The sequence below is a fragment of the Halyomorpha halys genome, unplaced genomic scaffold (assembly GCF_000696795.3).
Source record: "Halyomorpha halys isolate HHAL.00 unplaced genomic scaffold, Hhal_1.1 Scaffold1157.1, whole genome shotgun sequence".
In the NCBI taxonomy this organism is placed as follows: domain Eukaryota; kingdom Metazoa; phylum Arthropoda; class Insecta; order Hemiptera; family Pentatomidae; genus Halyomorpha; species Halyomorpha halys.
Window position 1 is genome coordinate 456,801 of NW_027108759.1, and position 27,582 is coordinate 484,382.

The 27,582-nt window shown below is 31.5% G+C and overlaps 1 protein-coding gene across 4 annotated transcripts in view; it reads right to left on the reverse strand.

Annotated features, from left to right (window-relative positions):
* LOC106688584 (uncharacterized) overlaps positions 1 to 27,582 on the reverse strand; it is a 105,811-nt gene that overhangs the window by 43,594 nt on the left and 34,635 nt on the right. For all 4 annotated transcript variants that reach the window (XM_067047060.1, XM_067047063.1, XM_067047062.1 and 1 more), the window contains exon 2: positions 6,968 to 7,025. The gene's annotated coding sequence lies outside the window, so the exon portion shown is untranslated. The remainder of the gene's footprint in view (positions 1 to 6,967; positions 7,026 to 27,582) is intronic.

Consider the following 27,582-nt stretch of genomic DNA (forward strand, 5'->3'; position numbering starts at 1 on the left):
AGGAGAAGATCCCGAGGCCATCTTCTTTTGAGACGCCTAGGAGGATTATTAGGTAATGAAGGAGAAGCCAGGTTAGAAACAAGTGGATTTGGGTGGTTGGGAAGTTTTCCATGGAAGGAATGGTATCTGGTTTTGGCCAAATCGGCAACATATGGGACATTGAGATCCTGATGGATGACTTGATTTGTGACAAAGTAAGGAGCGTTAAGGACTGTAAGGATTGGATTAGGGAGGAATTTGATGGTTTAGTGGAGCCCCAAAGCTCAACTCCGTATGTCCAGATAGGCCTTATAATAATCATGTAGATTAGTCTTTTGTAATGGATTGGCAATTTAGACCGTTTTTCTAGTAAATGTTGTAATAGTCGAAACCGATATTAATATTAATATTAATAATAAAATATTGACCGTTTCGAAAGGATGTCGCGGGATGGTCTACTTAGAAGGTTATTAAATCAATTCCAGGAAGGAAGGGAGACGTCTGAGACTGGTTGATGAAGTGGCGGCAGACCTGCACCTGATGGTGGTAAGGAGATGGAGAAGACTTGTAACTGACAGGAACTAGTTGGCGAGAATAGTGTCGGAGGCAGGGGCTGCAGGTTTAGTGTGTAGATTGATAGACGCTTGTGGATTTGTTATTTGTTAATTATTTGATGCAGAAATTAATAGATCCGTAAGTTACATTAATTTTTATAAATTTCCTATACAGAATAATAGGAAGAATGTCTCTTGGCAAAGATAAATAAAAGAGACTGAGGCTACTCTTAGCCAAAGAGCACTATGGAATTAGTGTAATGAAAAACAATATGACATATAAAACAATAACAATATAACAATAAAACAATATAAAAAATGACGGATGAAATATCTGTAATATATTGTTAATACATGAAATAAATATTGAACATTATTATTTATTTGTTAACATTCTTGTTTAACTGTCTTTATATTTCTGAACCTTTCATTTACTAAATATTATGAAATCACTTACTAACATTTTTACCTACTTTATGTCGACAAAGACTTTTATATTATACTAATGGTAAATCCTGTTAACTAGTTATTGAATCTAAATAGTTAATAGTTATTGAAACCAAACCAGACTGGACATTGAAAACAAACTATAGTTTGGAATTTGACAAGAGAAAAAAGGAATACTGAGTACTTATTATTTTCTTTCATAATCTTGACTTTTATTGGTTATTGAGTTGGGCAATTTCTAACCGGAAAAACGGACTGCGACCGGGTGATGGTGATTATTGCTTGCTTAGTCGCTTTGAGTGAAATTCGAATTTCATTATTCTTCCCTAGTATTTTTTTTTTAACACTTTTACTTTTTATTTATTGATAGATATTATAATCTGCCACACAGTTGTGGGCAATAGGTAATAGTGATGAATGATACTAAAATAAAATAAGAATAAATAAATGAAAAAAAAAACACATAAAATAAATACAATCTTAGATTAAAAATAAATAGATCTTATATTTCTATACCAATTATTGTGGTACTAATTTTACAAATTAGCTTTTTATTTATTTATTTTAATTGACAATTTCAACTCCAATTTTAACAGTTTTCGGATAAGTATTAAGTATTTTTAAGTTTTACTTTAAAAATGACTTTTATTTTAACATGTTTCTTTGTACGAGTATGCCAGAAATATAAAAATTAAGCCAGTTTACTAAAATTTGCACTCTGCATTATTGAATGCTAAGTTATTTTAGAATAGATATTGAACATACCGAGAATGATTTTATGGAATTATCCTGCCAACTGAAATATTTCCCCCGAAAACTGGCATTCGAAATTTTTCACGAATGTAATACTTTTCCATGCACTGATATTTTTTCATATATCAGTATGTGAAAGTAAAATATCAGAATTACATAGGTTTTTTTTTTGATTATTGCGAAATTGCGTTGTCTGTACTAATGGCAAATCTGATTTATTATTTATTATATCAGTAAATAACAAATTTTAAAATAGCTCGTCTGTTCTTTCACACTGACTGTTCTAGACAGTTTGGATCCACAGTCAAGCACAAACATTTTGCGTATAATATCTAATATTAGTCTAATTAATACAGCTGTTGACAATTTAAATATTTAGAAAGGACTAATGAACACGAATGATAATCCTGAAAATATCTAAAAACTGAGAGTGAACTGATGAAAAAGTTAACTGGTTTTCATGGGAATCTACCCAATTAATTTTTAAAAACTTTATAGGACTTCTAAAAGTTCATTATGCCACATCTTTGCAAATAGTGCTCCGAATTCGATAATTTTGTTTTTTGGGGGTTTATGCTATAAAAAAAATTAATTATTAGTTTTAAGATGAAATTAAAAGAAAAATATATTTTTTTTTTTTATTTTTCATTACTTTTTAAAAATATTTTCAGAAAGTTGCATTTGCTTGCCGCACCTGGAATTCATTCTCATATATTTAGGACCCCTTTGGGAATCGCTGTCAAATGCTATCATTAAATTCTGCCCAAGGAATTTAATTCGAGCACGTGGCATTACTTACATTGTCTTCATTCATATCATTATTTCTTTTCTTCTTCTTTTAGTAGTGCAATGCATATGGGAATAAATGGAACTTTCCACTTTTCAAGTTACTTCAAATTTACAGAATATCTTGTAAAATATAAAATTATAGATAATGAATTGGGTATTTCCAAATATTTATATATATTTTTTTCAAATAAGAGTTTTGGTTCCCTATGACTGAAAGTTTATAAAGTTGGTCCCTAAATACAATCTATCTACAAGGAAGGAAAACAAGCTACTCTTTGGGCTATTACGCTGTGTTGCAGGATCAGTATGACTTAAAAAACTATGCCGTTACTTATGACCAAATGCTCATGGCAGCGTCATGGATTTTAAATCCATTCAAAATGGTTACTGTCCAATATGATACCTTACCTGTCACAAGTAACCCCCGTTTGCCGGTAATATTTTGTTTATTATATTTCGTTTCTGTAAAAAACATGGGGAACAGATTGCTGAAAACAATAGCAACAGAAACATAATTAAATAAAATGACTATAGAGATGATAATAACCTATTTTTAACTCCCTGAAATAAATAAATAACCGTGAGGCGGAGGTGTGAATTATGAGTTTAATCGATTTTTGGATTCTTGATCAAGAGTAAAATCTCAAATTTTGAAGGGTGATATTTTATTTATAAAGGTTTTTTTTCTTAGTCAATCACAAAGATTAATTTATAAACAAAAAAACCATTCATATGTCGTTCCCAGCCGGTACTACCTGCCCGATTTTCTAGATATTTGGTACCAAAGACGCAGGCCATCATACTCAACCTCTCTAAGGATAATTGTGGCATTATTTTTTTTTTTTACTCTACTAGGATTTCGCGTTATGTTTTACACCAAAAGGGTGCCATGGCGGGAAAAAATTGGGAACCGTTGACCAAGCCACCTGGGGAAGTGAAAGACAAGTTCATCCTCACCTCCCTTCAGTGACCGATTTAAATCAAGATTGCACAAAAAATTAAAACAATTAGGTTTGGATACATTTGAAATAGTGAATAATGAAGGTATTCTATATCACACTAGATCATAAAATATTAGGTATTCAATGATGACAGTAAGTTGTGGAAATAAAGATTTTGGCTTCACATTGTGTTTAGCGTTTGCTAAATTTAGAGTATACGTAATAATAAAGACTCGGCTGTGGCGTATTTAATTTTCACGTATTCTTATCTTTGAGCGCGATTTTTGTAATCGTGCAAAATTAAAGCCGGAGTGAGAGAAATGTAAAATATATGATTATGAAATTTGAATTTCATACTGGTGTAAACTTCCCCTTTCAAGTGAATCCAGTCTTAAGACAATATACGAAAACTGTTTTAGCAAAGGTAATTTAAATTTTTACTATTAATTTTATTAAGTAATTACCAAAGAATAAATGTTTAGGTATATACACAGTACGGTGTTTGAAATTTATGGTTCCAAACTTACTAAACTTGCCCCTCAAGGGAACTAGAACATTCTGTCTATGGTCTTAATTATGTGGTCGGGTTGGCCTAATGTTCCATCAGGACAAAGCCATCACCACGCCTGCGCGGAAGAAATATTGAATGTAAAGAAGAAGGCGGTGCATGAGACCATGATATAACTTGACTTTCTACATTCACCAAAGCTTAAGCTGTGAGGCAGGCGATGGTTACTGGAGAAACCGCTTCTGTGCAATTTTCTCTGGAACAGACGAGTGCAGACAGTTTGGTGAAAGGTTCAACAACCATAATATATCAGATTAATTTCAGAACTGCACCGAAAGGATGTGGTACAATCACTTATGACATAAAAAGTTATCCAATAATAGCTGAAGAAAATAGGGAAGTTTGTGTGACTTCTGTAGGTATGATTTTTTTTTTTTACTTATTGTGTTGTTGCAAGTACTAATAGTCGTTTTTATGCATTAAGATAGCATCTGTTTCAGGATATAATGTATTTGTATCACACTCAAATATTGTGTTTGAATTTCATTCGAAATATACAGTTTATTTTGAAATATACATAACATAAACCCAGTCTAGGGTACTATATTTGAAATTCATCCATTACGATTAATAATAAAATATATTAAAACAATAATATAATAAATAAAAATTTAAATGAAAGATTTTTTTAATATGTATAAAAACATCCCTAAATAGCCCGATAACATTTTAAAGACAGGAATAGTGTTCAAAGCCACAGTATTTTCATTACATTGAGCCCAGCATTTTTTTTTTTTATCGATGTAAAGTTTTCGCTTACTTTCTTTTTTCGTACTCCCCGACGAAATAGCGAGTAGGTTGGTCGATGTACTACATGTCAAAATCTCACATGAGGAGATCATAACACAAAAAAGGCAATCCTTCCCCGCCGGAACCACCCCGCCAAGACCCCCGGGGAGCGACGGCTCTATATCACGTTTGAAATATTAGCTCAAAACGGGAAGAGGAGACTTTAAGATAGTTAAATCGAGCAATATTTAGAAACCGCCTGAAATTGGAGAACGGCATCACTTACACTATGCTTATTGAATTATTTATTGCTACACAAATAAATAATTTATATGGGAACTGAATTCTTCATTCTAAACCATAAATCTAAAGTTATTTTTCCTTTTTTTTTATTACCATAATTATCTGTTTTTATTATTACAATTTTGGTTTTAATTAATTTTTTATTTAACCTCTTGGATTTAAATGAGTACAAGTTCAAAGTACAATGTGGACCAGACAAATCGGGACCAGCTGAAAAATTTGAGATTTTCAGAAATATTTTTTAACTTTCTTGTTCCCATTTAACAGGACTACAAACTTTTTCATAATTTCGATGAGCACTCCCTTCAAATTGGGAGCGGTTTAGAAATAAAATTCATTGAAATAACAGATAATTTTGTCTTTAATTTATGATAAAGTCGTACGTAGAAGAATGCATGATTTTTAAATCAAAATAAAAATAAATAATTTTTTTTTAGTGAAAATTTGAGGCTACCAAGTTGAAATTGGTAAGCAGTAAATTTTCAAGAATATTCCGAAACTTTCCACCGAGAACCCTTTCTGGTCCTCATTTGAAGCTACGAAAAAAAAAAAAAAATATTGAATAACAACATATAAACGGTTTTACGACGCACTTCCAACACACTCTAACCCTCTAATTCAAGGACTATCAACACGAGACTTACCAGATACGAAGTTTACGAAGGAGCTGGAATAGGGACCTCTTAAATTGATTTTTAAATTTCAATTTTAATGGAGACTTGGCCATTTGATGACCTTAACCTTCATGCCATTTTTATTTTTATTTATTTATTTTTTTAATTTTTCTTCTCTCTCTACATCTCATTCCATGGTTGTAAAAATACTTTTACAGTTGTGAATAAACTAAATAAAGTAAAAAAAAAAATATATTGAATAAAAATGTAAACACTTTCTTTTTCCTTAATTTAATGCAGGTAAATGATGAAACGAAAAATGGGAAATCGATCTTATAGTCTCCATTCTGAGACATTTATTCCCCCAAGAATAAAGAAAATGGACAACTTTGGCACCATTTTCCTGGCTTTACTATGTTAAATTAACCGTTTTACTGCCGATGGAGAGTATATTACTAATGAAAAGAATCCCAGACAAATTTTGTCCGTTACCCGAAATTAAAAATATCAAAAGCCATATTTAAAGATTAATTTTGACTTCCTTCATAATTTGCGAACTAACCATTTAAGTTAAGTAAAATAAAAATAAAATCCGTCTGCAGCTTTTTTTCGAAACTATCCAGCCTATGATGATCATGATCCTCGTATCTTTATAGTAACTATAATTTTCTCTTCTTCAGAATTGGAATAAGAAGGTACCAAGGAGGTATTGTTATAGGATATTATAACAATTCCGAAAATAAATATTATAAAAATTCATTAATATATTAGTCCCATTTCTTGTTCACCAGAGAGCCAGAGTATATTTTGAAGATCCGTACGCTGCTTTAAAAAAACAAAAAAGGAAAATATAATAAATAATTATACAAGTATAATGAGGAGAAGATGGTAGGGTGTGTGGTCATCTTCTCATTGTATAAATTCATGGTCAACTATAAACTCATCATTAATAAATAATTATGATGTATTTATTATTGATTCAGAAAATTAAAATTAATCATTCCATTCATTAACATAAAAGGAGCTATCAAACGTGTTTTTGATCTTTATTCAATTATTTTATGTTTTAAAGAATCTGCACACAAGGCAATAAATGTCGCACATAAATGTTTCTATTAATTCCTAATTTAATGAATAATGTTTTTTATACTAACAAAAACCTTTTTTGCATATATTAGCGGTCTCATGCAAATTTCTCTCATCGTTAAGATCTATAAAATAATCTGTAAATAAATAAATTATTCATTAACGTATTGAGAAAAATTAATTGTCAAAAAAAAAAATACTTACGCTATGATGTGTATCCTCTTTCGTAAGTATCTAATGCGAACTCTCCCTCGGTTTTGGCCTGTAAATATAAAAGTAATTAGTGGAAGTAATGAGTTGTAAGTTATACGTTAATTACTTAATATCAGTAACTATAATTCAATAAATTAAACTAGACATATTATTGAGGGCATATTCAATGTACGTTGTTCTTCACTAGAAGAATGAAGAATTCAACGAAGACTGAATCGTTCATTAACTTTTTTTGAAAAATATTAATTTTATAAAAATGTAAATAATTATAAATAAAATGTGTAAGAATGTTGTTAATAAAGTTTACGTATATTAAGGAGAAATTGCCGAGTATTTACTTATGCCTGAATCGAGAAAAATAAAACGCGGTCGTTCAGTTTCTAATTGTTTCGCGAATTCGGCTGTACAACCGAATATTAGGCAAAAGGAACCGCGTATTGGGCAAAACGTTATTGCTATTGGGCCATTTCCAACAGGCTTGTTAAATTCGCGTCTATTCACTTTGAGGTTGTTTTTAAATGACTCAAATTATTACGTTGGCCCTAATTTTTGTGTTTATTAATACCAAGGCAATACCTATAATGAATGATGTAAGCCATGTATAACTAAATCTAGTGACGCACATTAAAATATTGAGCTGAATACAGATATGGAACATTCTTAGCGAATTAAAATTATATGATAAATCAATTAATTGAAATTACCCATTAAAATTAACAGTAATTGTAATTTTAAATTAAATACCCTTAATTGGGTAAAAATCTGACGGTCATCACGCTCTGACCAAATCACCTCCTTGCACAACCGCTGGTCCCTTACAGAGTACTGAACCCCTGACTCTTCATGGGTTGTCTTGTGTGGGGGTACCGCTGTACAGATTTAATTTTAAATTAATGTAATTGAAAAGCAACTGATGTAACAATATTTTGTCGAACATTACCAAGCCTGAATCTCATTAAAGATCCATTAATGAGATTCAGGTGTCAAGATCTTTGTGAGATTCAAAATGCCATTTCACTAAAAAAGAGTTCAGAAGTAAATTAAATGTAAATTTTAGGATTATGTGTAGTAGTGTAACACATAATCATGGAATTTTCATTAATTTATCTTTATCGATATTAATTTTAATTTATTTTTTCTTTCTTTATTTTCTTAATATGTCATTTATAATTTAATATTTTCTTTCTAGTAGTAGTAGTAATAGTATTAGTTATATTTACATTTTTTATTTTTAATACTTATGTACAGAATTTTTTTACTTTATTCATGAAGTTTTGTTTCTTCTTCTACCTTTCGAAATCTTCAGAATAGTCTAAATTGTATATTATTAGGGTAACTGTCTTTTTATAAAACATCAAGAATAGGAATTAAGATAGATTTTAAATTACCATTACCCTATGGGCCAGTCATTATAATGTGTTTACAAACAAAATTATGTAACTGAGTATATAATTAGGGTATTACATAAAAGGTATATTAATTGAAAATTATACTGGATTCGACAGAACAGTTATCTAACTAGAATGGAATTTTTCCAACCTCTTACTTAAGAATAAACTAGATTCATAGACAACTGCATTCATTAATGGTTTCAATATGTACATAAATGATTATCAATTAATTAAATTATTTTTTAAAATTAAAGTTAATAAAGAATACTACCTTAGAATAGTTAAGATCTTAATGCTTCCATCTATTTATTAAATGTATTAAAAAAACTAAGTAATAAAATAAACAATTTTGTAAAATAAACAAAATATTTTTAATAAGTCTTTGTATTTCTGTAATTCAAAGCGTTACTTGTAATCGCGTGATCTTTCCCACTTCAATACTTTTTCTTTAATATTTGAATGTTAATTTAGAAAAAAAAAATTATTAAAACAGTTATTTTCTTAAATGGTTCATGATAATATTTATTATTAATTAATTAATTTTTCAAAAAATGTAGCTATACTGAAATGTCCATGTTTTCAGTAGAGCTCGCTCGGAAGAATAAGGCAGCTGGGAAAAGAATACAGTTCGTGAGAGGGAAATCCTTTTTCCCCTTCACACAGTCAAACAGTCAATTATAAATGACATCTTGGTTTTAATTTCCTCATTAACGTGAAAATTTACTTGATATAACTAAAATTAAAAAATAATTAACAAATGATAGTCTAGGAAAGGAAGTAATTTTAAAACAAAAAAGGTCGTGTAGTTAAGATTTGTCGGGTATCAACACCATCATGGTTGGTATTGACATTAAAAATTTGAATGCGCAAACTCAGCGGATTACAGAAAGTTTATTTATTCAAGAAAACATGATAACTATTTCTTCCGAACTTTATATTTTTCTGTCTTGCTCGTATAATACAGTTTTGATCCTAATTTAATCCGCATTTTATTTTAAAGGTTTTGCAAATAAACTTTCTTGGTCTGTAAAGCAGTCTTCTCAATAACTGTCTATTTTATTAACAATATTATGAGCTCATTGTAATCAGATAAATATAATTATTTGGTAAAACATAATCAATTTTGATATTGATTGTTGGTCTGTATGGGGATCAATATTAATTATATTTACCAAAACAGTTTTTTATATATCTTTATTGGAATTACGAAGGAGAGTAATATAAACTATTTTAAAGTACATTCAAAAGCTTCATTTTGGTTGAACAGTTTCTGAGATATGAAATTATTCCGTTGTATAATTTTTGATGAATGTAACATAATGCCAAAATATTTATTTAAACTGTTCTGGGAGTCCCTCAAGGCAGTATTCTCGGTCCCATCCTCTACACCGTCTATACAGCTGATATACCAACCAATTCTAACACAATCCTCACAAAGTATGCCGATGACGCATGCGTGCTCGCAGTTAATAATAAACTTTAATTGCGTCTCGAACTCACCAATCCCATATCACAGCCCTCGAAGAATGGTTTCGTAATTTGAGGATTAAAATAAATCCCATCAAATCACCTTTACCCTTCGTCGTAAACCTACCGATTGCTCTACAGTATCCTTTAATAATGTTGCTCTTACCCCTGTCGAACAGATCCGCTACCTTCGACTACATCTGGACAAACGACTAATAATCCTCACAGAAAAGACAGGAATCTGCACGTCGATTTCGACTATCACAGCACATAAACAGTCTAAACTTCCAATTAATTACAAAAGACTGATCTACATAACAGTAATAAGGCCAATTTGGACATACGGAGTTGAGCTTTGAGGCTCCCCTGATTCAAAGGTTTAGTGGAGCCCCTAAGCTTCTTCTCGTATCCAGTCCTTACAATCCAAAATCCTTCGTGAAATCTGGAATATGTAACCAATCTAGCCCGAACCAGGTATTATTTCTTCCATTATAAACTCCCTAACCATCCAAACCCACTAGTTTCTAACCTTGCATCGTCTTCCATTCCTGGCAATCCTCCTAGGCCCCTTAAAAGAAGATGGCCACGAGACCTGCTAATGTAAGAACTCCATTAGAGTGCTACCAATCGGTAGTTTCTTTACACGCCTGTAGCACTACTAAATGTATAATAACTGTGCATAATTATATGGTGATAGTGATATGGGATTGGAGATTTTGGGATACAATTAATGGGTTATTATTAACCCAGAATGAGTTTTAGAAAATTCATTTATCGCTGAACATAAATTCTTATTGTAACCAATTATTTTTAGATTTAGAATTATTATTCCTTCCCTTAGGAGTCACATGTTATGGTGACGGCTCTAATGTGTAGGATTACTTAGTTGACTAAAATAATCATGAAAATATTGAAAAATCTTTAACCGAAAAAACGACGAATGTTTCGGCTCAGTTTTTTCATAATAAAAATACTTCCAGATGTTGTCTCATAAATGTTAAAAATATGGAAAATAAGTTTTTATCCTTCAAATATGAAATTTAGATGAATGGTCAGAGAAATTTCACTTTGACTCTCTAACCAGTTTCGACCTTCTAAAAGGGTAGTCACATTTTGAAAGTGAAGATCATCAACGTGGATGGGACATTGAAAAATGTTATGAAATGACAGAAATTTCGGAAGTATATTGAAATGAACTAAACTGAAAGTCTTGTCACATTTCTCGTCTCCTATGAATCGGCGATTAGAGACTATCGTCTTATTTTGTAAACTGTTTTATTTGTTCATTTGATGACCATGTAAATATCAAGTTCAAATTTTAGTTGAACGGTTGTAGTATAGTATTTCGTTGTATATTTTTTTCTGATAAAATATAGAAAAAAGGACAAAGAACATGATACCAGGTTTATTTTATTCAAGTACTATTAAAAACAACTAAAACAGGTAATTATTCATATTAAAATCAGAATAAAGTTTATAACACTTTATGGCAATATACAATATATAGGCAAATAGAGGGAAAAATTACGCTTTAAATTGAAAATGTCATAGAAAAAGTGTACCAAAATGGGTGACCTATCCGTAGGACCAGGTTGCCTACACTCAGCCAATCATATGTAAACTTAAAGGGGAAAAAATACAATTTTTTGGATTCATTGGGCTCTGAAATGCATGAAAGCGTTGAAAACGGCTCTATGAAAATGTAGCCCTCTTACAATACTTTCATTTCCAGGCTGCAAGAAAGGAAACCACCATTAATTTAATATATCACTAAATAACTGTAAAGATATTTCTAAAAAGAAAATATATCCATTTAATTATTTTTTAATTAATACTTCAGACAAAAAGCAATTATATTTCTTAATTTCCTATTCAATCACGTAACTCTGTTTGGAGTACTTAAGTAAAGGATAATAGCCATAACAATATGAATAAATCATGTACGGTCTTGACAAATGCCTTTTCCACATGTTTGTGAACCGATTTTCTAGTGAGTTAGCATAGTATTCTTAAATATTCTCGCAATGTTAACATATGAAGCGCATGTAACAGTCATCCGATTAATTGTTCATTTGAAGGGAATAATGCTTATGTCTTCTGATAAGTTACCTAATAATTAACGCCAGTTATTAGATATTTTATAATTTTAGTTAATTTTGATGGATATATATTGTAGAAAAAATTATTTTTTAAAAATAAAATAACACATATATTAATCAAACTTTTGCATTGTCTTAATATTATTACAACAGAAGTTGTATATTGAGTTTCACAGTTTACATCTAATTTCACGAGGTCATAAGTTAATGCCTTGAACAGTATTAATAGCATTTCTGTTCAAGTATTAATGAAACAATTGAATCGATCAATTTTCATATATTTTCTTCATAAAAATGAGAAGAAATATAACCTTTATGAAATTCTGATGCATGTGCAGATCATAAACTCTGATGCACATGCTTTTTGTTTTCTTTGGTCATGGAACATTCTATGTGAGTAGTGCTCGACCCACCAAACTTATAGTGGTTTTCGATTCTACGGGTACTCCAAATTCATTCCTACCTGGTATTCACTACGATCCATTTAAAATTTTATTTCGCCCCTATCAGCTAGATCTACTAGTCCCTCTATTGATTTAAACAACCACAAACATTTTTCACGATTACGCTTCTGATCAAATATAGGGGACCATTCCTAAGCCTTCCTTAATTGCGGCGCTATTTTCCCCACTGTGCAGTTAATGTAATTATTTATGTAACAGCTCTTGGAATAAGACGTTGGTGAACTAACCTTAAGCAATGATAAGATATGTTGAAAGTGGAAAACACCAAAAAGAAACAGAAAGTGGAAAGTGGATACCTGAGATAACAGTTGAAGAATAGAAGCCGCAAACGGCTGAGTACCACTACCAGGACTCGAGTACCACTTCCTGTTGACATGGGAACAGTGACACCAATCTGTGTAATACTTGTATTTTCAATTGTAAGACATAATTTTAAATTTAGGTTCAGGAAGGTTCCTTAATTTAAATTATTATTTATAAGATTGCTCTTCCTATTTCAAGAAGAAAAATATTTCGTTTCTTTTTCGGAGGATATGGTGCAAGGGAATAGAATGGCGGCGCACGTTGAACCAGAAGTTGTAATTAGTTCAGGGACTCTGTATGTGAGAGTTGTTATTCTGGTGTGGACTGCGTGGAGACAGGTAGACGTGGCCACAAAAGTATTATCCGACAGCGAATCTATTCTGTCAGAAGAAAAAAATACAGTGAAGGATGCGGCAAGTGAATGGTGTTGACCGTAGAGTACCAAGATGTAATGTAGCAGTGCAGTCCCGGAATCAACCGCGAAAGTTAAGAGAAGAAATTTGGTGTGAGAGATGAATTATTAAACAATCGTATGGTAATGAGGATGATGTTGGTGTTAAAATAATCAAAGTTAGAATTAAATATTTGATTGCGTGAAAAATAGGCACAGCCCTTAAATAAATAAATATTGAATAAAGACAGCATAAAAAGTAGACATCAGAAGGTTTATTTTGTCATTTTTCGACTGTCTTTTCTTAAAAAATACATAATATAGTTAAGCCTTAACAAGCAAATAACCACGTTTATTGCTTTTTACTTATTATTATAGTCTTTCTAATTTATCAGTTGTTTTAATAAATATTATTTCTTGCTGATTATTGGAGTATTGCATTGTTTAGACGTAACATAATGGTCACCGAGAAAAATCTTTCATCATTTCATAATCCATTAGTCCACGAGCTTATAAATGAAATTCAGGTACATAACATCCTATTATTAACTGTGGGCAGTTCAAAAACCTCCTTCCTAAATGTCATTATTACAACAAAAAGATCACAGCTTAGCCTAACGAGATAGGCATCTTTACGAACTAGGCGTGTATTGGAACATCAAAAATTAGTTTTTTACTCGAACCCAGAACGTTCCAAACCGAGCGCACTGGGACCTGCGCCCCAACCCGCGCGGCCGTCACGTCCCTCTGAACTCAAATAAGTGATATTTATAGAATCATCGTGTCGTTGTCGATATCGAATCTTGTTTTCTGAGGATTGTTTTAGATTAAACTTCAGAAATATCCAGGGGTTAATTCAGAACCGTCACTTCATAAATGTAAAGAACTTCAAGATAATTAATATAAGCCAATGTCTTTTGAAGCACTATCAAATACAAGAACTTGAGCTCAATAATTGCGAGATCATTTATACGTTATAATGTTTCTTTATTCTCATGAATTAATGAAACAACTGTTTTCCAAATAAACCTGAGGAGGGATACGACCTTATGACGGAACTCTGTTGCTCACGCTTTTGTGTTCGTTTTGTCAAGGAACATTCTATTGAAGAAGGGTTAGTTCAGAGTCGTTAGGGCCTTTTGTAGCCTTTTATTGCCTTGTTACTGCAGCGGCGCCGGCTCGAATCCAGCCTCGGGGGTTGACGGGTGTTGTTATTTCGTAGCAGTTTCACGAAATGAAAACTTGACGTCCCACCTTGGCTAGAATAGATTGGTTACCTTCAGATAAGCCCTCACCCCACTCCCGTATGCTAAAAATGACCAGAGGGTTATAAAAAAAAGTTCAAAGTCGTAAGGAATATGATGAGTTTCAAGATAATTAATTCTTTTCGCGGTGGAGCATAGACGTTGAGATAAGTGCATAGGTATTTTAGGCTCAAAATTTAAGCCTCAACGCCTTTTAAATATTGAATCATCACTATAACGTAAGCGAATTTAGTACATTTCTAAATTTATTATTATTTTATTAGTACATTCTTGCACTAAGTATTATAACCTTTCCTCTTTCATTAATTAAAAGTTTAATTATCCAATCTCTTACTGGGATAGTTGTACTAGGAGATTTTGTGTATTCTTTTCATGCAAAATACATCGTACATTTTATCCGTGATATTTAAATATATAATATTTATATAGATACATATTCGCGAAATATAATACTAAAGAAAGCAGGTGCGTTTGCTTTGTTAAGCTGATTTGGACTTCAATGATCAGTTCTGGACAAGAATACTTGTTTAGGCACCGTCAAGCGACTGTATGCTATTCCTAGTTTCAGTAGGTGGAAATTTAAAACTGAGGTCACTGTTGTGTAACTTTTGGTTTGGTGAAGCAATGAGAGGGGGTTTTAAACTGGCGGATTAAGAAAGAGCACTTTCCATTTTGGGGTTTGAGGTCCGAAAAACATGGTACTCCACACTGAGAAGTCTACTTCCCTTCATTATCCCTTGTCACACCAAACATCATTTCAAAGTATTTAACGATGGTAATGACACAATTTTTTAACTTCAAAGGTTTAACTGACGGAACGAACATTTGTTCCGATGTGGACTTTCTTCCTGTTATTAATGGCCTGTTTGCTTTCTCCTGGATGGCAGGCGCCAAAATTTTATTTATTGTTTTTGTAAGTTTACTTGAAGTCAGGTTTGACCTAGAACATCGTTCCAGTACAACTCTTTATGAAAAATCACGATATTAAAAACACTTATTTTGTAATATATTATTCAGGACAAGTCTACCATCTTTAGTATTCAAGTAAAAGAATCGTAATGAATGATTATGGTGTTTTTTCAGACTAATAATTTAGAATTCAAGAAACCTATTTTTCGAGAAATCGAACACCGTATATAATTATGAATCATTATTATCATTATTAGGAAATGATATCAAAACTCAAAATAACCTCAAAATAAAGCAGGAAGATAGTCCGTGTGGCGGTCAAGAATGTTATAAAAATAGAAGTAATCGACGTTTCGTCCTACTTTGCATAGCTTCATCAGGGCCACCACTCAGAATATCTTCCTACAATCATCACATACGGTCAACTAATAATCTTCTAACCTCGCATCATGTTCGTATTTTCAAGATATAGAGATGACTGAAGATTTAGTTATTCGTGTTAAAAAACATCAAGTGGGTCCAAGAATATTTCTTCAACTTTAAAAATATGAAATTTTCTCACTCCCACTCAAAATTTGAGGAGATTCGTAGAATCCAAGTATTAAAAAAAAAAATCCGTCCGACCGACTTCTAGCTGATTCTATTTATTTTTGTTAGTGTTACCAATTGAAAGTTTCATATGCCTTTATCTCTACCATTAATCGACCATAAAAAAAAGTTTTTTGGAATCATACAAAGCCATCATAAAAAATCCAAATATTCTTTTATTTTTACTTCACTTACCTATATATGGAGTATATAGTAAGAAAAAATTATTCGATCGTGCATTATTGGCCATCATTGAAATTTTCGAAAGGCATAAATGACCAATGTTTGAAAAATCTTCCATTAAAGTACCCTTTTTTATTTATATTTCAAATGTATAACCGGTTTTCAATGATAGCAGTAATAAATAATGGATAAATACAAAATATATAAATAAATAAAGGAGACAGGCTCGATTTGGAAAACAATCTGGACCTCCCGATATTTCCTGGTTGTGGGCAAACCCTTTACGACTTCACTATCTTTTATTTATTCTTAAAATATTGTATTCTTGGAAGGAAAAAAGTTAATATCCGTTATTTCTACTCCAAGAACCCTAAATATGTATTTTTATAGCAACAGGAAAATAAAAATATTTTGTTCAAAATTTTCCCCCATTCTGGTCTTAGATTTTTTTTCTCGGAAATTTCAAAAAATAGCCATAACTTGAACACGAGTACACCAACCTACTCAAAACTGAACGGGTCGTAAGGTGGTTAATAAGTGAAAATTGTGTCATGAGCTCAAGTTTTTTAAAATAAATATAACCATTTGCAAATAATAAACCCTTGTGTAGTAATCCATAGTGTATTTTATCTGTGTATACAAAAATATTATGACATAAGAATATAGGAAAATAACTGAGGAGTTAATTTATTTGATTTTATCACCAATTAGTAATGATATGAAAAAAAATTTACTGACTTATAAAATTTCACATTATTGTGTGTTGTATAAACATAGTGTGTATTGTAAATTATAAACAGTTCATTAGTTATTATTCATCTAAAATCCTGTACCCGATTTACGAAATAGAACATGTTTTTAAAACAAACCGGTAATATTTTTTCTATCATAACTTCGATAATATATTGCAATTCGTGTTTATTTAAACAAAATACTTAAAAAATAAATATTATAAAATATGGAAATGGTAACAATAAAAAAAAATAAATTGGCAAATGAATAGAAATATATATCAAAACTATGGAACATTTTATTGCATAATTGATACATATTTATGTGCGTATGTTATAATTTGATGTTATGAGGTAACATGAGTGGCTTTTGAGGTTGCTTTTTGTAAATCATATTATGAAAGAGATCGTTTCACCTGATATGCATGTTAATTAATCGTACTTCCCACTGTCTCATTCCTCGACGGTAGCTTGTGGCTGCTCAACCGGTTTCCAGGATTCATTGCTAGTTGTCAATAGGAAGACAGTAGTATTTGTAGACTAAATTATTGTTTTGTTTTTCAAAGGCATTATAGAGGCAATAAGATTTAACAGAAAGTATCCATATATATTTTTTTTTAATACGCTCTTATATTATATATGCCCTCACTTCGAATAAATAAACGATTTTATAAATGAATTTTTTACAGTCATTTATTTTTTTACAGTTTCAATGGAAACTTCTTTTGGACGTTGGTCTCGCTGGCCTAAAAGGCTGAAAAAAATAACGGGTAAGTTTATAATTAGTTTTTGCTAATTTTTAAGATCTTAAATCTCAGATCTATCAGGTAGAAGGTTTCAATTCAAATTGTTTAATACGTAATTTACAACAATAAAGTAAGTAGGTTATCTTCTGAACCCTTCGATATATGTTTCTTTATTGCCTCTATATAGTTTTTTTTCATTAGTTTAGTTTTCATTTTCTATTATCGCTTATAAATAAGGTTATTGAAAACTAATAGTTAATTAGCTTCAAATCAGTAAATGTTAATTTATGATGCTATTTATAATCACAATTTTTATGTTCAGTAAATTTTGAATATTTTGCTTTCTAATTTGTCAAATCTACATGACTGTAATAAGGCCAATCTGGACATATGGAGTTGAGCTTTAGGGCTCCACTAAACCTTCGAATTCCTCTCTTATTCAATCCTTACAATCCAAAATCCTTCGTAATATTCTCAATGCTCCTTACTTTGTCACAAATAAAATCATACATAAAGACCTTAATGTTCCCTATGTAACCGATCTAGTCTGAACCAGATATCACTCCTTCCATTATAAACTCCCTAACCACTCAAACCCTCTAGTTTCTAATCTTGCATCCTCTTCCATTCCTGACAATCCTCCGATGCGCCTGAAAAGAAGATGGCCACGAGACCATCTAATGTAAAATGTCATCAGAGTGCTACCAGTGGGTAGTTCCTCTACACGCCTGTAACAATCCATTTTAACAAAGACCATATTTACTAAATGTATTATATAGTATACAGTTGTAAATTTCAATAAAGTTATTTAAAAAAAATTCAAATAAAAATTTGTTACATAAATTATTCTATATCATTATTGCTATTATAATTTATTATGTACTTTTGCTATTATAATTTATTATAACTTATTTTATTTACAAAATCGTTTGTTCTTATTACATTATATCTACCATTTTTATTTAAATATCTAAAAACCCGATGGACTGTGCCTCCCATTGCTTGAAATTAAAGCTTTGGTCTTATTATGAATGGTAGTATTATTAAAGGTACTTTGGCATGACATAGCTCATTCAGCTCAGTCGATATCTCCTTATGTTTCCGATGTTACCCTCATACGACTGAACTTATGTTTTTTTAAGGCATGATAACCATCATATTGTACGTTTTCTCTCTTGAGCCTACGATGAGGGTATTGGGTAGCTTATGAAACACAGTGGTATACTTCATGGTGATATGCAGTACAATCAGCGAATTTAGCATGGAAAAATTAAAAATTAAAATATTTAATGTTTGCATCGGAATGATATGAATTACATCTTCCTTCCCTCCTTTCAATAAAAAATAAAAATATATCATAAGTTAAATTAAGAGGTGCATCTCACAGAAGCATTCACTTTTAAACCGATGCCTTCACGATTCACTTTACAGCTGGAATAACCCAATTGAGAGGTAATGCTCAACGGAGTGTTCATATCGGGCGGAGAAGGTAACCTGGTGTTGATGTAAGAGAGGATGCCGGCTATCACAAAAGGAATCAGACCGTGCTCAAAAACTCCACTCAGTTCGGAGACCTTATGCGTCATATGTGGTTTTGAACGTTAAGAATTATATCTGTACTATTTTACCCTAGCGAGAATTCCGTCGAAGAAATGATTACTTCTTTTTAATTCATTCGAAATATCCGCGATATCAAGCTCATACCTATAAAGAATATAATACTATTAAAACACATAATTAAGGTAAAGCTGCATACATTGTAATTACTATCTTTAAGTAAAAGTTTACGTAATAAGTATTGTAATTACGTTACGCCTCTGGAAAATATCACTTCAGTTTTAGAGTTAAAATTCAGCTGTAAACTTATATTATTTCTGAATTAGATCCGATGAGACCTCATAGCTAGGTCGTCCATTATTGGATATTTTATACAAGCTGAGAAGTTTGAGTTGAAAACTGCAGGTATGAATAATTTGGGAAATGTATGTGTGTGTGTAAGTACGACCGATCTTTGCCTGTGTACCCCGAATATTTTTATAGCAGATGGAAACGACAGCTGACAATGTGTGATTTCAATTGTCTCTGGTCATCATCTCCTTATATCTGTTATCATTTAAATTTATCATCCCAATCGTATAATAGATATGGCAAACACAAATACACGAATAGTTTAGAGTAATGTTATAATGTTCGAAAGCAGGGTCGAAAAATTTGAAATTTTAGCGATATTTATCAGGCAGTAACATAAAATAACAACGAACCAAACACAGAGAAGAAAAATATGGATAGTCTTGTGCAACGGAAGAACGATAGGACTCCTGCAGTTTCGAGGAAGAACTTTGGCAGTTTTCAACATTTACTCCCTTTCTGTATTAAAAAAATTACTGAATTTAAGAGGAATTTTTAAGAATCTTTCATGAAAATAACTTCATGGAAATAAAAATTAAGTTTCACTGTGAATGGAATCTCGTCGTTTTTCACTAGAAAAAAGTAGATATATTCATTTGTTTTGGGGGCAACCCTCCAACCGAATAGAGTTAGCATATAGATGGTTTACATATTCAAATATTAATACTCGATCAGAATTATAAATAAAAAAAAAATTATATAAATTTATAATATACAACCAACCTTAAAATGCCCCAATGGGAAAAAAAGAAAGTTTGTTTTGCTATATGTATCATTGATTATCTATGTATATAATTGTTTGTGAATAATAAAAGAAGGATGAGGAAAGAACACAACTAAATAGGGCATCTTATTTACTTATAAAAATACAAATTTTGTATATTATTTTATTTATCTTAAAAAATGAAGATTCAATTCTGAAGGTACTGCTAGGATTTCACAGAAATAATTTGGATTAATATTATTCAGTTCGGGCATCAATTGGGTACTGTTGGGACAACTTGACAAAAAATGATCGTAATAATCCGATGTCGTTCCACCAAAAGTTAGACAAGTCTTCAATGTGTTCAAAATATAACAGAAATAAATACATGAAGGCGAACATGGTAACTGGTAAAATGAAAACTTATGGGAAATCGATTGTTAAGTTTTGAGGATAATATTTGGGACTGAGCGCCAACAGAAATCAAAAAATTGTATTACACAATTATTTTGAGTTTGAAAAATAATAATTTTCCTAGCTGATTCTCACATTATTTTTTTCTTTTGGATAAAAGAACTAGGAATAGAGATGAGAGTAATTGTAGGTACCTAATATTTTAATTACTCGGTCGTAAAACATTGTATCTGACATTTATTTTGAATGAAGTTTTTATTACCATGCCCACGTGACAGCATCATCGATGCTACATGCACTGTTGCTGGTGCCACGACAGTTGATAATGTCATGACAGACCTAGCGAGTGTAAAACATGGTAACTTCAACAGATGCCATATACACTATTACATAAATTTGTACTCTACGGAATATAACAAACAATTTGTAACTCAATTTCATATTATGCACTGTATACACGTTGCACCAAGTTATCATATACTTGACTCATAGTAAAAGAAATAAAATTTAAATACCTAGTTTTATTAAGTAGGTCAAATGATGAAGGGGTTGTAAGACTTGGCAAGTACAGTAGATTCCATGTTTTTCTTCAAAAACAACAAGTACAAAAATGACTTTTACTCAATTTGTTTGACTCATACACGAAACCATAGTTCGGGTCTCTTCGGCATTGTTGTCACCAAAAGAGCTCTTGTCAGAACTTGCTGATATAGAAAATGCGGTTATCTTTGTCAGTTACCATGTTTTACCTTCAATCAACTATTGCTTTCCATAACTTAATACCAATATTATTGTTCTAAAAAACTAATTTTCTACTTCAGCTGTGAGGATTGTACACATAAAACCAGTGAAATCAGCTTTAAGGAATCAGATAATGCCAAAAATTCCAATTCACAAAAAATGTCAGATACCATGTATTGAGAGAGGAGTGGGCCTCTTGTATCACTTTGGTACGGTTGACTTGGTATGGGTATAGCTGTTGATATCCCTAATCGGAAGTTACTTTGCGAATAAATAACAAAATGGTTTTCGTAACCTTCTAAGTGCGTAATGGCAACTAATTTCCTATTGCAATGGGAATGATTTGGATCCTTATCAAGGTCCGCTATTGGTGGTTCTTATAAAGGAGGTTAGATAACAAGGGACTTTCTCCCATTAGCAGCATCCAGTGCTAATTACCCAGATTAACAATAGCGGCCTCTATGGCTTCAATCTTTCGTAACAGCTGTTTGGGCAAGTACTAGCGAGCTCTGAACGGGCTTTAAATCTTCAAGGAACAATCTGGAGCTATAAAACTAGATGTTGATTTCAAATGAACATTAAATATAATCTAAGGTCCACTTGCCTGAACAACCACGTTAACTATTGATTACGGTACAGAAGTGGTCCGCGGAATACAAGTGTGCCGTAGAAGGGTCCAGTAGTACATTTCTGTAGGAGGATTTATTGTTAGAACTATTTATTATGGGTGTTAAGTGGAAGGTAAATGTGCAATAAAAGTGACTCAATATGCACTTTTGAGCTACCTGATTATCAAATATTTCTTTCCTAAGCCGAGAGTGGGAGGGGGCCGCATATGGTTCTTTTTTTGGCTTAGTGGTCCGCAGACATTTATAGGTTGGCATCCATTGGACCTAACGGATAAATATAAGCAGAACCTTTTACATTTTTATGTAACTTAGTTAAGTTATCGATTAGATAATTTTTGAAAAAGAGTGTAAGGACTGTAGAAAAACCAATTTTATTTCTTAAGAAAATAATTTTTCAGCAAAATCAAACTATTTTGAAAATTAAAACTCCCGATGAAAAAAACAAAACAACATATTTTCATTTTATACATAAATATCTACTTTTTTTTCTAAATACTCTGTAGGCACTATGAATGTAATAAGAAATACTTGAGTGATGCTAAATTTTATCACCTGGCTTTGGAGAGTGAAAATGCATCGGGAATTTCGTGAAATTCCATTAAAAAAGAGACACTGATCCAATGCATTATAATGTTATAGTTATGTACTTTATAGCCAAATAAAAATAATGACTTATTAGTTAAATAATTACTGTCCTTAAGATTATTATCCATCAACATTAAGATTATTTAGGATTAGGATGACAAAATGTGAACAAGAACATGGCATTTTTTCCCGAGTAACCGCCACTTACTACGATTAGATTCGTCAACTCCTAGTTAGGGATGCTGTTCAAACCAATAGAAATCGGCGGTCAGAAAAGTTGAACCGAGTGCGGACAACATAAGCTCCCAACTTAGTACAAATAGGGGATTGCCTTTTTTTGTGTGTTATGATCTCCTCTAGTGAGATTGTGACATGTCGTTCGTTGACATCGACTAACCTACTCGACTAACGGCAAAGTTAGTCGTTTTCAAGTTTCAAGTTGTTTGGTTTGACAGTAATTCTATCACGTTATTAAATTTATTTATTTATTATTATCTTCTACATTTTCAGATAATTTAAATTTTTTTTTCATACAACTCACTATCAGAGAGCTGTCAGAACATGACAACTGCAATTGTATTAAGATATAAGGAAACCGCAGCTAGGCCCGATAGCTGTCATTGATTGATTGGAACCACGCAGTCCACTTTCTAGCTGTTTAGAGCAGTTCCTATGCAGCTCCTCACGGCAGGTTTGTGCAACCAAAAGAGAAAGGTGACTGTCACAGTGCTAATAGTCGTTATGATTGCTTTGCCACAACCTCACTACCTCCGCTCATATCCAATGCTCCGGTATCCATTCACTGGGTCCATTGTTCATTATTGATACAGCAATCACAAGCTCTGCACTGATATTATTAGTCAATACGAATCGAAGTGCCTACTATTATTATTTTTTGTTGAGACAGTCGAGACATAGTTCTACTATTTATGAAGTTCCTACAATTTTATGGTTTCTGATTTTCCACTGATGATCCACTTTTAAGTATTATTTATAAAAAATTATTATGGAGTAATCTCCTTTATATCAGTCAAATTTTCATTGACAACGTTTATTTTAATAACCTATTTGACAAGGTAAAATTTAAGTTTAACTGAAAATTTTGAAATATATAAATTTAGTTATTCAAAAATCGATTTTTTGGGTATTGAACTGGGTGCTTTATTTTGATAATGGAATATCTGAGACACACAAAAAAATAAATAAATAAAGAGATTTTATTTTATTTTGAAATAGACGCATTCCTAAGATAGTTACGTAGACTTTCGTTACCGGGGGTTCTCCTACAGACTGTCTCATAATAATTACACTTACTTTGCCACAAAGTAAATCCAGTATGCAATAAAATCTGGAATATGTGAAACGAAATATTTTTTGTTGGAAGTGCCATTATCAAAGCAAAACAGCGATTTATTAACGTTTGATAGAAACCTTCTTAATTGTTCTGATGAATTGTATCCATAAATAGTATTTCGTAACATCTTAGATAAATGGTCATTTCAATAGTTAATAACTGGTTCAATATTTGCAGTAATATTCTATTACAATAATTTGACCTATGAATTTCCAAACATTTGCCCTTAAAATTTTCCCTAAAATTTATTAATAAAAATAGAACCCTGACTGCCTACCAATCGATTCTATTTCGGTTGAGACATGTGGTCCTGTAGTGAGCTATTATATAGAGAATCTTTTATTCCATTGTATGAGATCGAAAACAACGAAACATGGCAGAACAATTGTGATACGACCCTTAAAGGTATTGTGCTAAGAAAATATGGATTCAGTCTGCTGAGCCATGCATTTATAATCCAACCAAAAATTTTTTGACGTAATTTTGTGGTCCAACCTTAGTGATCATCAAATTAAGAAGGATATGGCGGATTTCGAGAATGGAAGACTAAATGTTGAAGTAGTTCATTTATATAAAGACTATTTAACTCAGGATTAAGATGAAGAAATTGATATACAAGTTTTTTTTTGAAAAAGAAATGTTGTGCCATCACTAGAATATATGGAAGAAATCAGTACAATTAATATAGATTGTTAGTAAAAAGGTTTATTGAAAAACTTATATATTTTTAAATCAAGTTGATTTTAAATTTAAAGTAACTAGTTAATTTGGGTATTGTTTCTTGTAACAAAGTTACTTAGTTTGGGTATAGATAGGTTATTGAACTTCAAAATTAATATTTTTTATGTAACTTCTGTACTGCATTGATTTTATCTATCATTTTTCTTAGTTTGATATATTTTCTTTAAGTATCTAGTATTGCGTATCGGCACAGTTTTCTCCCAATAAGAAATCCTTTTATGATGGACAATATGTAACATCCTTTGTAACAGTTAGATTTAAGGAACAAGTTAAGCAAGAATAATCGTATCTGTAGGAGCGTCAAAGACAACAATGGAGCCGATCGGTGATTCGGCCGCTTCCCGTTGGTTACCTAACGCCAGTGGCAAGCTGACGAATGAGATGGCCCATCCAGCTTTCTCCGCCGCCGCCGAAGAACTGACCTTGAGAACATCTTTTCACTTTCGAAGGAAAAGGTCACTCAACTGGGTCACCGGCCCCGTCCACGTTTCGCCTCTGAGGCAATGTCCTAGAATGTCCGATACCAAGTGTTAAAGCTATTTCTTAAATCTAAAACACTTTGTGATTTCGGATAGTTTTTTCTTTTCTAAAGGTCGATAGGCTCACTATTATCCTCCATACATATCAATTTCTATCTGATAATAACTAATTTATTTTCCTCTCTATCAGTTTAAGAATAAAACCTAGTCTTTACGAATTTTGTAACAGTAAAATTAATTCTTTTCAAAACTGAACTTCGAGTCTCATAATGTGAAATTTACCAGTTCAAGGATTATTAAAACTAAATTTACAATAATTGATCCTTATAACATATTCTGGAGGATTTCTACGGAAATTTTAACAATATTGAAAGAAGATAGTTGACCGTATGAAGGCTGCTGCGATACATTTATCACCAATACTCAGACTTCTTAAAATTTCGATAGTAGGAGGATAGTCCAGGTGGCGGTCAATAATGGTATCAAAGTAGTAAAAGATTTTAGGTTTACAATAAATAGTTCTCTTTTACCATTTTGATACATTTATTTACCGCCACCCGGACTATCATACTATCGAAATTTTAAGAAGTCTGAGTATTAGTGATAAATGTATCGCAGCAGTCTAACCTGCTACTCTTCTCAATGTCATTCAGTAACAAATTGTTCCATTCTATTTATTTTTGCACATTCATTCTTCCAGAACCTAAAAAAATCAGATAATCAAGAAGGCTGAAAAATTAAAACTTTTGTTAAACGTTTGTTTAAGATAAACCGAATTCCCGATCCAAAATTTCAAGATCACTATTAAATTTTATATTTGTTGCATATGGAACCACTTTAAACCATTATAGTTCTAAAATGTATATACCTACCAAGAAAACTTCTATGTCTCAAGATGTTCCCAACAAAAATTGTTATGAAAAAGAATTGAATGTTTTGGAACCAGATTTTAGCAATAATACATTATGTTATATGTAATTGGAATTTTGTATAAAATGCTCCTTGTTTCTCTATAAGCAACTTAATATGTTAGTTTATCTCAATTATTATGGCTCAAGTCCTGCATTGAGGATCTATACAGCTCCAGACTACCAATGCCCAGGATCAATTCTTAGGGTCCAGAAAATTAATTCTGACTCACCCAAGTGGGATTCCAACTTACAAACTTCTAAACCAAGCGCTCTGGGACCAACTCCCCAACCTGCTCAGCTATTAGGTGTATACATGGAAGTTTATGGAACTGTATCAAACATTAAATAAGGATTGCAGAACGTCTCGAAACTGCTCTACTAAAAAATATAAATTGTGTTTATTATACTGTGTACCGACTACTTCAATTATAGTTATCATTTTTTCATTAATCTGTGAGCCGAATGGATAATTAAGATTAAATATTTGTATAGCTTACAGAACATACTTTTATTTGATTTATTTTTGATATAGTCCATAGAAAATTACTATATTAGTGCTTGGTTTTGACACCCTTATGTTTTCCAACTTGAGGATAACCTGCAAGTTATCTATCGTAGCAGGTTAGAGTAGCAATGGAAGATCTATTTATGATAAACCGGTTTCATCGACAAAAAGAAAGGATAATTATTGAGTGAATGTTTTTTTCTAACCGGGCCTGATAAATGAAAAACGGTTACGATTATGTTTCATATAATTAATATTAATTAAATTATTTCCTTTTAAAATTTTTTGAAGCTGAAAAATGAATGAGAACTGTTTTGAGAAGGAATGATTATTGCAAAAAGGAGCTACGTGTCCTTTGTTGCTAAAGCGGAGCTAATGCCTTTTGTCGCTAATCATTCTCACGCCTTTCTGTACTAACTAGATTATTCTAGGCTCTTTCAAGTTTCATCTTTTAGTTTTTTAAATGAAATATCATTTTTAATATTACAATTTTCATTTTTTTTTCATTTATATACATGTATGGGTAAAAATATATTATTCTGCACATTTATGTCTTCGGTTTTAGATGTTTACTTTTGAGGAAACAGTTCATGGCACTACAATAATACTGGCGGTTGTGGCTATAAAATTAAATGTTTTTTAAATATCACTAGGTCTGGTCCTCATTGAAATAGTTTCGATTGTGCTTAAACGAATTGTCAAAATGGCTTCCTCTAAATTGCCTTTAATATTTTGTGTTTGAAATAATTAACCATTTCACATTTTTACTAGTAGTGAAAAATGGATAAAAATAAATTTTGAAGATAATTAACACTAGGAAATAATAAGAAAATTTTCTATAAATTTTTGAGGTTAAAAAACTTCCAAAGGTGAATATAATCTATTTTATATTTTTCTTTATTGTCTCATATTCATGCACCTTTATAATCCTAAAAATAATTTGTTTTAATCAACAATTTTCATCCATGTCGTATATGCGTATTTGTAATTCTTGTAATTATATTTATCCCATACCTGCCATATTTTCAATTTCACTATTGAAATCATGTCATCCATATATCATGGTTGAACATTGTTTCACAATACATTATTTAATTCA